A 12628-nucleotide genomic window follows, 5' to 3' on the forward strand; every position below is an offset into this window, starting at 1 on the left:
ATACCTAAAACCTGAGTTGTACTACTTCTTACTGGCTATTACATCAACTTAGAAGCTTCGTCTGTGTTCTACTATGGTGCTTCTAGTGTCTCCGCATACCGCAGCACGCGACATAGCTTTGCAGACGATAAGTAGAACCGTTTCAGAGCGAAGAGCGGCCAATGTGACGGTCTGGCTTTAAGTCGATTGGATAACACATGACGAAAACGGACGGATTTCTCAGGTTTTTACTACATATGAACGCTTTTCACATTCTCGCGTGCAACGCGGCTGCTAGTGCTCCTTTCATGCAAAATCTTAAGGTCCTAGCTGATGTCCAAGGCACCAAAGCCAGCTAAAAGTCAATAATCGATACCTAAAACTTGAATTGTACTACTTGTTCCTGGCTATTACATCAACTTAGAACCTTCATCTGTGTTCTACTATGGTGCTTTTAGTGTCTCCGCATGCCGCAGCACGCGACATAGCTTTGCAGACGATAAGTAGAACCGTTTCAGAGCGAAGAGCGGCTAATGTGACGATCTGGCTTTAAGTCGATTCGATAACAAATGAAGAAAATGGACGGATTTCTCAGATTTTTATTACATATGAACACTTCTCACATTCTCCCGTCCAACTCGGCTGCTAGTCCACGTTTCATGCAATATCTTTAGTTCCTAGCTCATGTCCAAGGCACCAAAGAAGGATAAAAAGTCAATGATCGGTACCTAAAACTTGAATTGTACTACATCTTACTGGCTATTACATCAACTTAGAAGTTTCATCTGTGTTCTTCTATGGTACTTTTATTGTCTCCGCATACCGCAGCACGCGACCTAGCTTTGCAGACGATAAATGTATCCGTTTCAGACAGAAGAGCGGCCAATGTGACGATCTGGCTTTAAGTCGATTGGATAACAAATGACGAAAACGGACGGATTTCTCAGGTTTTTGCTACATATGCCCACTTTTCACATTCTTGCTTGCAACGCGGCTGCTAGTGCTCCTTTCATGCAAAATCTTAAGGTACTAGCTCATGTCCAAGGCACCAAAGCCAGCTAAAAGTCAATAATCGGTACGTAAAACTTGAATTGTAGTACTTCTTACTGGCTATTACATCAACTTAGATGCTTCATCTGTGTTATACTATGGTGTTTTTAGTGTCTCCGCATACCGCAGCACGCGACATAGCTTTGCAGACGATAAGTACAACCGTTTCAGAGACAAGAGCGGCCAATATGACGATCTGGCTTTAAGTCGATTCGATAACAAATGACGAAAACGGACGGATTTCTCAGGTTTTTACTACATATGAGACCTTTTCACATTCTCACGTGCAACGTGGCGGCTAGTCATCCTTTCATGCAAAATCTTAAGGTCCTAGCTCATGTGCAAGGCACCAAAGCCAGCAAAAAAGTCAATAATCGATACCTAAAACCTGAGTTGTACTACTTCTTACTGGCTATTACATCAACTTAGAAGCTTCGTCTGTGTTCTACTATGGTGCTTCTAGTGTCTCCGCATACCGCAGCACGCGACATAGCTTTGCAGACAATAAACGTAACCGTATCAGACAGAAGAGCGGCCAATGTGACGATCTGGCTTTAAGTCGATTCGATAACAAATGACGAAAACTGACGGATTTCTCAGGTTTTTCCTACATATGAACACTTTTTACATTCTCCCATGCAACACGTCTGCTAGTCCTCCTTTCATGCAAAATCATAAGTCCCTAGCTCATGTCCAAGGCACCAAAGAAGTGTAAAAAGTCAATAATCGATACCTAAAACTTGAATTGTACTACTTCTTACTAGCTATTACATCAACTTAGGAGATTCATCTGTGTTCTACAATGGTGCTTTTTGTGTCTCCGCATACTGCAGCACGCGACATAGCTTTGCAGACGATAAATGTAACCGTTTCAGACAGAAGAGCGGCCAATGTGACGGTCTGGCTTTAAGTCGATTCGATAACCTATGACGAAAACGGACGGATTTCTAGGGTATTTACTACATATGAACACTTTTCACATTCAAACGTGCAACGTGGCTAATAGTCCTACTTTCATGCTAAATCTTAAGTTCTTACCTCATGTCCAACGCACCAAAGAAGGTTATAAAGTCAATAATCGATACCTAAAACTTGAATTGTACTACTTCTTCCTGGCTATTACATCAACTTAGAACCTTCATCTGTGTTCTACTATGGTGCTTTTAGTGTCTCCGCATGCCGCAGCACGCGACATAGCTTTGCAGACGATAAGTACAACCGTATCAGAGCGAAGGGCGGCTAATGTGACGATCTGGCTTTAAGTCGATTCGATAACAAATGAAGAAAATGGACGGATTTCTCAGATTTTTACTACATATGAACACTTTTCACATTCTCCCGTGTAACGCGGCTGCTAGTCCTCCTTCCATGCAATATCTTAAGGTCCTAGCTCATGTCCAAGGCACCAAAGCCAGCAAAAAAGTCAATAATCGATACCTAAAACCTGAGTTGTACTACTTCTTATTGGCTATTACATCAACTTAGAAGCTTCATATGTGCTCTACTATGGAGCTTTTAGTGTCTCCGCATACCGCAGCACGCGACATAGCTTTGCAGACAATAAACGTAACCGTTTCAGACAGAAGAGCGGCCAATGCGACGATCTGGCTTTAAGTCGATTCGATTAAAATGACGAAAACTGACGGATTTCTCAGGTTTTTACTACATATGAATACTTTTCACATTCTCCTGTGCAACGCGGCTGCTAGTCCTCCTTCCATGCAAAATCTTAAGTTCCTAGCTCATGTCCAAGGCATCAACGAAGGGTAAAAAGTCAATAATCGATAACTAAAACTTGAATTGTACTACTTCTTACTGGCTATTACATCAACTTAGAAGCTTCATCTGTTTTCTACTATGGTGCTTTTATTGTCTCCACATACCGCAGCACTTGACATAGCTTTGCAGACGATAAGTACAACTGTTTCAGAGAGGAGGGCGGCCAATGTGACGATCTGGCTTTAAGTCGATTCGATAACAAATTACGGAAACGGACGGATTTATCAGGTTTTTACTACATATGAACACTTTTCACATTCTCCCGTGCAACTCGGCAGCTAGTCCTCCTTTCATGAAAAATCTTAAGTTCTTAGCTCATGTCCAAGGCACCAAAGAAGGGTAAAAAGTCAATAATCGATACCTAAAACTTGAATTGTACTACTTCTTACTGGCTATTACATCAACTTAGTAGCTTCATCTGTGCTCTACTATGGTGCTTTTAGTGTCTCGGCATACCGCAGCGCGTGACATAGCTTTGCAGACGATAAATGTATCCGTTTCAAACAGAAGAGCGGCCAATGTGACGATCTGACTTTAAGTCGATTCGATAACAAATGAAGAAAACTGACGGATTTCTCAGGTTTTTACTACATAAGAACACTTTTTACATTCTCCCGTGCAACTCGGCTGCTAGTCCTCCTTTCATGCAGAATCTTAATGTCCTAGCTCATGTCCAAGGCACCAAAGCCAGCAAAAAAGTCAATAATCGATACCTAAAACCTGAGTTGTACTACTTCTTACTGGCTATTACATCAACTTAGAAGCTTCATCTGTGTTCTACTATGGTGCTTTTAGTGTGTCCGCATACCGCAGCACGCGACATAGCTTTGCAGACAATAAACGTAACCGTTTCAGACAGAAGAACGGCCAAAGTGACGATCTGGCTTGAAGTCGATTCGATAACAAATGAAGAATACGGACGGATTTCTCAGGTTTTTACTACATTTGAAAACTTTTCACATTCTCCCGTGCAACGCGGCTGCTAGTCCTCCGTTCATGAAAAATCTTAAGTTCTTAGCTTATGTCCAAGGCCCCAAAGAAGGGTAAAAAGTCAATGATCAATACCTAAAACTTGAATTGTACTACTTCTTACTGGCTATTACATCAACTTAGAAGCTTCATCTGTGCTCTACTACGGTGCTTTTATTGACTCCGCATACCGCAGCACGCAACATAGCTTTGCAGATGATAAGTACAACCGTTTCAGAGAGGAGAACGGCCAATGTGACGATCTGGCTCTAAGTCGACTCGACAACAAATGAGGAAAACGGACGGATTTTTTCAGGTTTTTCCTACATATGAACAATTTCACATTCTCCCAGGCAACGCGGCTGCTAGTCCTCCTTTCATGCAAAATCATAAGTCCCTAGCTCATGTCCAAGGCACCAAAGAAGGGTAAAAAGTCAATAATCGACACCTACAACTTGAATTGTACTACTTCTTCCTGGCTATTACATCAACTTAGAAGCTTCATCTGTGTTCTGCTATGGTGCTTTTAGTGTCTCCGCATACCGCAGCACGCGACATAGCTTTGCAATCGATAAGTACAACCGTTTCAGAGACAAGAGCGGCCAATGTGACGATCTGGCTTTAAGTCGATTCGATAACAAATGACGAAAACGGACGGATTTCTCAGGTTTTTACTACATATGAACACTTTTCACATTCTCCCGTGCAACTCGGCCGCTAGTCATCCTTTCATGCAAAATCTTAAGTTCTTAGCTCATGTCCAAGGCACCAAAGAAGGATAAAAAGTCAATAATCGATACCTAAAACTTAAATTGTACTACTTTTTAATAGCTATTACTTCAACTTAAGAGCTTCATCTGTGTTCTACTATGGTGCTTTTTGTGTCTCAGCTTACCGCAGCACGCGACATAGCTTTGCAGATGATAAATGTAACCGTTTCAGACAGAAGATCGGCCAATGTGACGATATGGCTTTAAGTCGATTCGATAACAAATGACGAAAACGGACGGATTTCTCAGGTTTTTAATACATATGAACACTTTTCACATTCTCCCGTGTAACGCGGCTGATAGACCTCCCTTCATGCAGAATCTTAAGGTCCTAGCTCATGTCCAAGGCACCAAAGCCAGCAAAAAAGTCAATAATCGATACCTAAAACCTGAGTTGTACTACTTCTTATTGGCTATTACATCAACTTAGAAGCTTCATATGTGCTCTACTATGGTGCTTTTAGTGTCTCCGCATACCGCAGCACGCGACATAGCTTTGCAGACAATAAACGTAACCGTTTCAGACAGAAGAGCGGCCAATGCGACGATCTGGCTTTAAGTCGATTCGATTAAAATGACGAAAACTGACGGATTTCTCAGGTTTTTACTACATATGAACACTTTTCACATTCTCCCGTGCAACTCGGCTGCTAGTCCTCCTTTCATGCAATATCTTAAGTTCCTAGCTCAAGTCCAAATCAGCAAAGAAGGGTAAAAAGTCAATAATCGATACCTAAAACTTGAATTCTACTGCTTCTTACTGGCTATTACATCAACTTAGAAGCTTCATCTGTGTTCTACTATGGTGCTTTTAGTGTCTCCGCATACCGCAGCACGCGACATAGCTTTGCAGACAATAAACGTATCCGTTTCAGACAGAAGAACGGCCAATGTGACGATCTGGCTTGAAGTCGATTCGATAACAAATGACGAAAACTGACGGATTTCTCAGGTTTTTACTACATATGAAACTTTTCACATTCTCCCATGCAACGCGTCTGCTAGTCCTTCTTTCATGCAAAATCATAAGTCCCTAGCTCATGTCCAAGGCACCAAAGAAGGGTAAAAAGTCAATAATCGATATCAAAAACGTGAATTTTACTACTACTTACTGGCTATTAATTCAACTTAGAAGCTTCATCTGTGTTCTACTATGGTGCGTTTTGTGTCTCCACATACCGCAGCACGCGACATAGCTTTGCAGACGATGAGTACAACTGTTTCAAAGCGAAGAGCGGCTAATGTGACGATCTGGCTTTAAGTCGATTCGATAACAAATGAAGAATACGGACGGATTTCTCAGGTTTTTACTACATTTGAAAACTTTTCACATTCTCCCGTGCAACGTTGGCTAATAGTCCTAATTTCATGCTAAATCTTAAGTTCTTAGCTCATGTCCAACGCACCAAAGAAGGGTAAAAAGTCAATAATCGATACCTAAAACTTGAATTGTACTACTTCTTCCCGGCTATTACATCAACTTAGAACTTTCATCTGTGTTCTACTATGGTGCTTTCAGTGTCTCCGCATGCCGCAGCACGCGACATAGCTTTGCAGACGATAAGTACAACCGTATCAGAGCGAAGAGCGGCTAATGTGACGATCTGGCTTTAAGTCGATTCGATAACAAATGAAGAAAATGGACGGATTTCTCAGATTTTTACTACATATGAACACTTTTCACATTCTCCCGTGTAACGCGGCTGCTAGTCCTCCTTCCATGCAATATCTTAAGTTCCTAGCTCATGACCAATGCACCAAAGAAGGGTAAAAAGCCAATAATCGATACCTAAAACTTGAATTGTACTACTTCTTACTGGCAATTACATCAACTTACAAGCTTCATCTGTGTTCTACTATGGTGCTTTTAGTGTCTCCGCATACCGCAGCACGCGACATAGCTTTGCAGACAATAAACGTAACCGTTTCAGACAGAAGTGCGGCCAGTGCGACGATCTGGCTTTAAGTCGATTCGATTAAAATGACGAAAACTGACGGATTTCTCAGGTTTTTACTACATATGAACACTTTTCACATTCTCCTGTGCAACGCGGCTGCTAGTCCTCCTTCCATGCAAAATCTTAAGTTCCTAGCTCATGTCCAAGGCATCAAAGAAGGGTAAAAAGTCAATAATCGATAACTAAAACTTGAATTGTACTACTTCTTACTGGCTATTACATTAACTTAGAACCTTCATCTGTGTTCTACTATGGTGCTTTTAGTGTCTCCGCATGCCGCAGCACGCGACATAGCTTTGCAGACGATAAGTACAACCGTTTCAGAGCGACGAGCGGCTAATGTGACGATCTGGCTTTAAGTCGATTCGATAACAAATGAAGAAAATGGACGGATTTCTCAGATTTTTTCTATATATGAACACTTTTCACATTCTCCCGTGTAACGCGGCTGCTAGTCCTCCCTTTATGCAGAATCTTAAGGTCCTAGCTCATGTCCAAGGCACCAAAGCCAGCAAAAAAGTCAATAATCGATACCTAAAACCTGAGTTGTACTACTTCTTATTGGCTATTACATCAACTTGAAAGCTTCATCTGTGCTCTACTATGGTGCTTTTAGTGTCTCCGCATACCGCAGCACGCGACATAGCTTTGCAGACGATAACTACAACTGTTTCAGAGTGGAGGGCGGCCAATGTGACGATCTGGCTTTAAGTCGATTCGACAACAAATTACGGAAACGGACGGATTTATCAGGTTTTTACTACATATGAACACTTTTCACATTCTCCCGTGCAACTCGGCTGCTAGTCCTCCTTTCATGCAATATCTTAAGTTCCTAGCTCAAGTCCAAATCAGCAAAGAAGGGTAAAAAGTCAATAATCGATACCTAAAACTTGAATTCTACTACTTCTTACTGGCTATTACATCAACTTAGAAGCTTCATCTGTGTTCTACTATGGTGCTTTTAGTGTCTCCGCATACCGCAGCACGCGACATAGCTTTGCAGACAATAAACGTAACCGTTTCAGACAGAAGAACGGCCAATGTGACGATCTGGCTTGAAGTCGATTCGATAACAAATGACGAAAACTGACGGATTTCTCAGGTTTTTACTACATATGAAACTTTTCACATTCTCCCATGCAACGCGTCTGCTAGCCCTTCTTTCATGCAAAATCATAAGTCCCTAGCTCATGTCCAAGGCACCAAAGAAGGGTAAAAAGTCAATAATCGATATCAAAAACGTGAATTTTACTACTTCTTACTGGCTATTAATTCAACTTAGAAGCTTCATCTGTGTTCTACTATGGTGCGTTTAGTGTCTCCACATACCGCAGCACGCGACATAGCTTTGCAGACGATGAGTACAACTGTTTCAAAGCGAAGAGCGGCTAATGTGACGATCTGGCTTTAAGTCGATTCGATAACAAATGAAGAATACGGACGGATTTCTCAGGTTTTTACTACATTTGAAAACTTTTCACATTCTCCCGTGCAACGCGGCTGCTAGTCCTCCGTTCATGAAAAATGTTAAGTTCTTAGCTCATGTCCAAGCCACCAAAGAAGGGTAAAAAGTCAATAATCGATACCTAAAGCTTGAATTGTACTACTTCTTACTGGCTATTACATCAACTTAGAAGCTTCATCTGTGCTCTACTATGGTGCTTTTATTGACTCCGCATACCGCAGCACGCGACATAGCTTTGCAGATGATAAGTACAACCGTTTCAGAGAGGAGAACGGCCAATGTGACGATCTGGCTCTAAGTCGACTCGACAACAAATGACGAAAACTGACGGATTTTTTTTAGGTTTTTCCTACATATTAACAATTTCACATTCTCCCTTGCAACGCGGCTGCTAGTCCTCCTTTCATGCAAAATCATAAGTCCCTAGCACATGTCCAAGGCACCAAAGAAGGGTAAAAAGTCAATAATCGATACCTACAACTTGAATTGTACTACTTCTTACTAGCTATTACATCAACTTAGTAGTTTCACCTGTGTTCTACTATGGTGCATTTTGTGTCTCCGCATAACGCAGCACGCATCATAGCTTTGCAGACGATAAACGTAACCGTTTCAGACAGAAGAGCGGCCAATGTGACGATCTTTCTTTAAGTCGATTTGATAACATATGACGAAAACGGAAGGATTTCTCAGGTTTTTCCTACATATGAACACTTTTCACATTCTCACGCTCAACGCGGCTGCTAATCCTCCTTTCATGCAAATTCATAAGTCCGTAGCTCATGTCCAAGGCACCAAAGAAATGTAAAAAGTCAATAATCGATAAATAAAACTTGAATTGTACTACTTCTTACTACCTATTACATCAACTTAGGAGCTTCATCTGTTTTCTACTATGGTGCTTTTTGTGTCTCCGCATACCGCAGCACGCGACATAGCTTTGCAGATGATAAATGTAACCGTTTCAGACAGAAGAGCGGCCAATGTGACGATCTGGCTTTAAGTCGACTCGATAACAAATGACGAAAACGGACGATTTCTCAGGTTTTTACTACATATGAAACTTTTCACATTCTCCCATGCAACGCGTCTGCTAGTCCTCCTTTCATGCAAAATCATAAGTCCCTAGCTCATGTCCACGGCACCAAAGACGGGTAAAAAGTCAATAATCGATACCTAAAACTTGAATTTTCCTACTTCTTCCTAGCTATTACATGCAAAATCTGAAGTTCCTACCTCATGTCCAATGCACCAAAGAAGCGTAAAAAGTCAATAATCGATACTTAAAACTTGAATTGTACTACTTCTTACTGGCTATTACATCAACTTAGAAGCTTCATCTGTGTTCTACTATGGTGCTTTTATTGTCTCCGCATACCGCAGCACGTGAAATAGCTTTGCAGACGATAAGTACTACTATTTCAGAGAGGAGATGGCCAATGTGACGATCTGGCTTTAAGTCGATTCGATAACAAATTACGAAAACGGACGGATTTATTACGTTTTTACTACATAAGAACACTTTTCACATTCTCCCGTGCAACTCGGCTGCTAGTCCTCCTTTCATGCAGAATCTTAAGGTCCTAGCTCATGTCAAAGGCACCAAAGCCAGCAAAAAAGTCAATAATCGATACCTAAAACCTGAGTTGTACTACTTCTTACTGGCTATTACATCAACTTAGAAACTTCATCTGTGTTCTACTATGGTGCTTTTAGTGTCTACGCATACCGCAGCACGCGACATAGCTTTGCAGACAATAAACGTAACCGTTTCAGACAGAAGAGCGGCCAATGTGGCGATCTGGCTTGAAGTCGATTCGATAACAAATGACGAAAACTGACGGATTTCTCAGGTTTTTACTACATATGAAACTTTTCACATTCTCCCATGCAACGCGTCTGCTAGTCCTCCTTTCATGCAAAATCATAAGTCCCTAGCTCATGTCCAAGGCACCAAAGAAGGGTAAAAAGTCAATAATCGATACCTAAAACTTGAATTGTACTACTTCTTACTAGCTATTACATGAACTTAGGAGCTTCATCTGTGTTCTACGATGGTGCATTTTCGTGTCTCCGCATACCGCAGCACGCGACACAGCTTTGCAGATGATAAATGAAACCGTTTCAGACAGAAGAGCGGCCAATGTGACGATCTGGCTTTAAGTCGACTCGATAACAAATGACGAAAACGGACGGATTTCTCAGGTTTTTCCTACATATGAACACTTTTCACATTCTCCCGTGCAACTCGGCTGCTAGTCCACGTTTCATGCAATATCTAAAGTTCCTAGCTCATGTCCAAGGCACCAAAGAAGGGTAAAAAGTCAATAATCGATACCTAAAACTTGAATTCTACTACTTCTTACTGGCTATTACATCAACGTGGAAGCTTCATCTGAGTTCTACTATGAGCTTTTAGTGTCTCCCCATACAGCAGCACGCGACATAGCTTTGCAGACATTAAACGTAACCGTTTCAGACAGAAGAGCGGCCAATGTGACGATCTGGCTTTAAGTCGATTCGATAACAAATGACGAAAACTGACGGATTTCTCAGGTTTTTACTACATATGAAAACTTTTCATATTCTCCCGTGCAACTCGGCTGCTAGTCCTCCTTTCATGCAAAATGTGAAGTTCCTAGCTCATGTCCAATGCACCGAAGAAGTGTAAAAAGTCAATAATCGATACTTAAAGTTGAATTGTACTACTTCTTACTGGCTATTACATCAAATTAGAAGCTTCATCTGTGTTATACTATGGTGCTTTTATTGTCTCCGCATACCGCAGCACGTGAAATAGCTTTGCAGACGATAAGTACTACTGTTTCAGAGAGGAGATGGCCAATGTGACGATCTGGCTTTAAGTCGATTCGATAACAAATTACGAAAACGGACGGATTTATCACGTTTATACTACATAAGAACACTTTTAACATTCTCCCGTGCAACTCGGCTGCTAGTCCTCCTTTCATGCAGAATCTTAAGGTCCTAGCTCGTGTCCAAGGCACCAAAGCCAGCAAAAAGTCGTTAATCGATACCTAAAACCTGAGTTGTACTACTTCTTACTGGCTATTACATCAACTTAGAAACTTCATCTGTGTTCTACTATGGTGCTTTTATTGTCTCCGCATACCGCAGCACGCGACATAGCTTTGCAGATGATAAGTACAACCGTTTCAGAGAGGAGAGCGGCCAGTGTGACGATCTGGCTCTAAGTCGCTCGACAACAAATGACGAAAACGGACGGATTTCTCAGGTTTTTCCTACATATGAACACTTTTCATATTCTCCCATGCAACGCGGCTGCTAGTCCTCCTTTCATGCAAAATCATAATCCCTAGCTCATGTCCAAGGCATTAAAGAAGGGTAAAAAGTCAATAATCGATAGCTAAAACTAGAATTGTACTACTTCTTACTGGCTATTACATCAACTTAGAAGCTTCATCTGTGTTCTACTATGGTTCTTTTAGTATCTCCGCATACCGCAGCACGTGACATTGCTTTGCAGACGATAAGTAAACTGTTTCAGATAGGAGATGGCCAATGTGACGATCTGGCTTAAGTCGATTCGATAACAAATTACGAAAACGGACGGATTTCTCACGTTTTTACTACATAAGAACACTTTTCACATTCTCCCGTGCAACTCGGCTGCTAGTCCTCCTTTCATGCAGAATCTTAAGGTCCTAGCTCATGTCCAAGGCACCAAAGCCAGCAAAAAAGTCAATAATCGATACCTAAAACCTGAGTTGTACTACTTCTTACTGGCTATTACATCAACTTAGAAACTTCATCTGTGTTCTACTATGGTGCTTTTAGTGTCTACGCATACCGCAGCACGCGACATAGCTTTGCAGACAATAAACATAACCGTTTCAGACAGAAAAGCGGCCAATGTGGCGATCTGGCTTGAAGTCGATTCGATAACAAATGACGAAAACTGACGGATTTCTCAGGTTTTTACTACATATGAAACTTTTCACATTCTCCCATGCAACGCGTCTGCTAGTCCTCCTTTCATGCAAAATCATAAGTCCCTAGCTCATGTCCACGGCACCAAAGAAGGGTAAAAAGTCAATAATCGATACCTAAAACTTGAATTTTTCTACTTCTTCCTAGCTATTACATCAACTTAGGAGCTTCATCTGTGTTCTACTATGGTGCTTTTTGCGTCTCCGCATACCGCAGCACTTGACATTGCTTTGCAGACGATAAAAGTACCTGTTTCAGACAGCAGAGCGGCCAAGGTGACGACCTGGCTTTAAGTCGACTCGATAACAAACTACGAAAACGGACGGATTTCTCATATTTTTCCTACATATGAACACTTTTCACGTTCTCCCATGCAACGCGGCTGCTAGTCCTCCTTTCATGCGATATCAAAAGTCCATAGCTCATGTCCAAGGCACCAAAGAAGGGTAAAAAGTCAATAATCGACACCTAAAACTTGAATTGTACTACTTCTTACTACCTATTACATGAACTTAGGAGCCTCATCTGTGTTCTACGATGGTGCATTTTCGTGTCTCCGCATTCCGCAGCACGCGACATAGCTTTGCAGATGATAAATGTAACCGTTTCAGACAGAAGAGCGGCCAATGTGACGATCTGGCTTTAAGTCGACTCGATAACAAATAACGAAAACGGACGGATTT

The sequence above is a fragment of the Schistocerca gregaria genome, unplaced genomic scaffold (genome assembly GCF_023897955.1).
Source record: "Schistocerca gregaria isolate iqSchGreg1 unplaced genomic scaffold, iqSchGreg1.2 ptg000251l, whole genome shotgun sequence".
Classification (NCBI taxonomy): domain Eukaryota; kingdom Metazoa; phylum Arthropoda; class Insecta; order Orthoptera; family Acrididae; genus Schistocerca; species Schistocerca gregaria.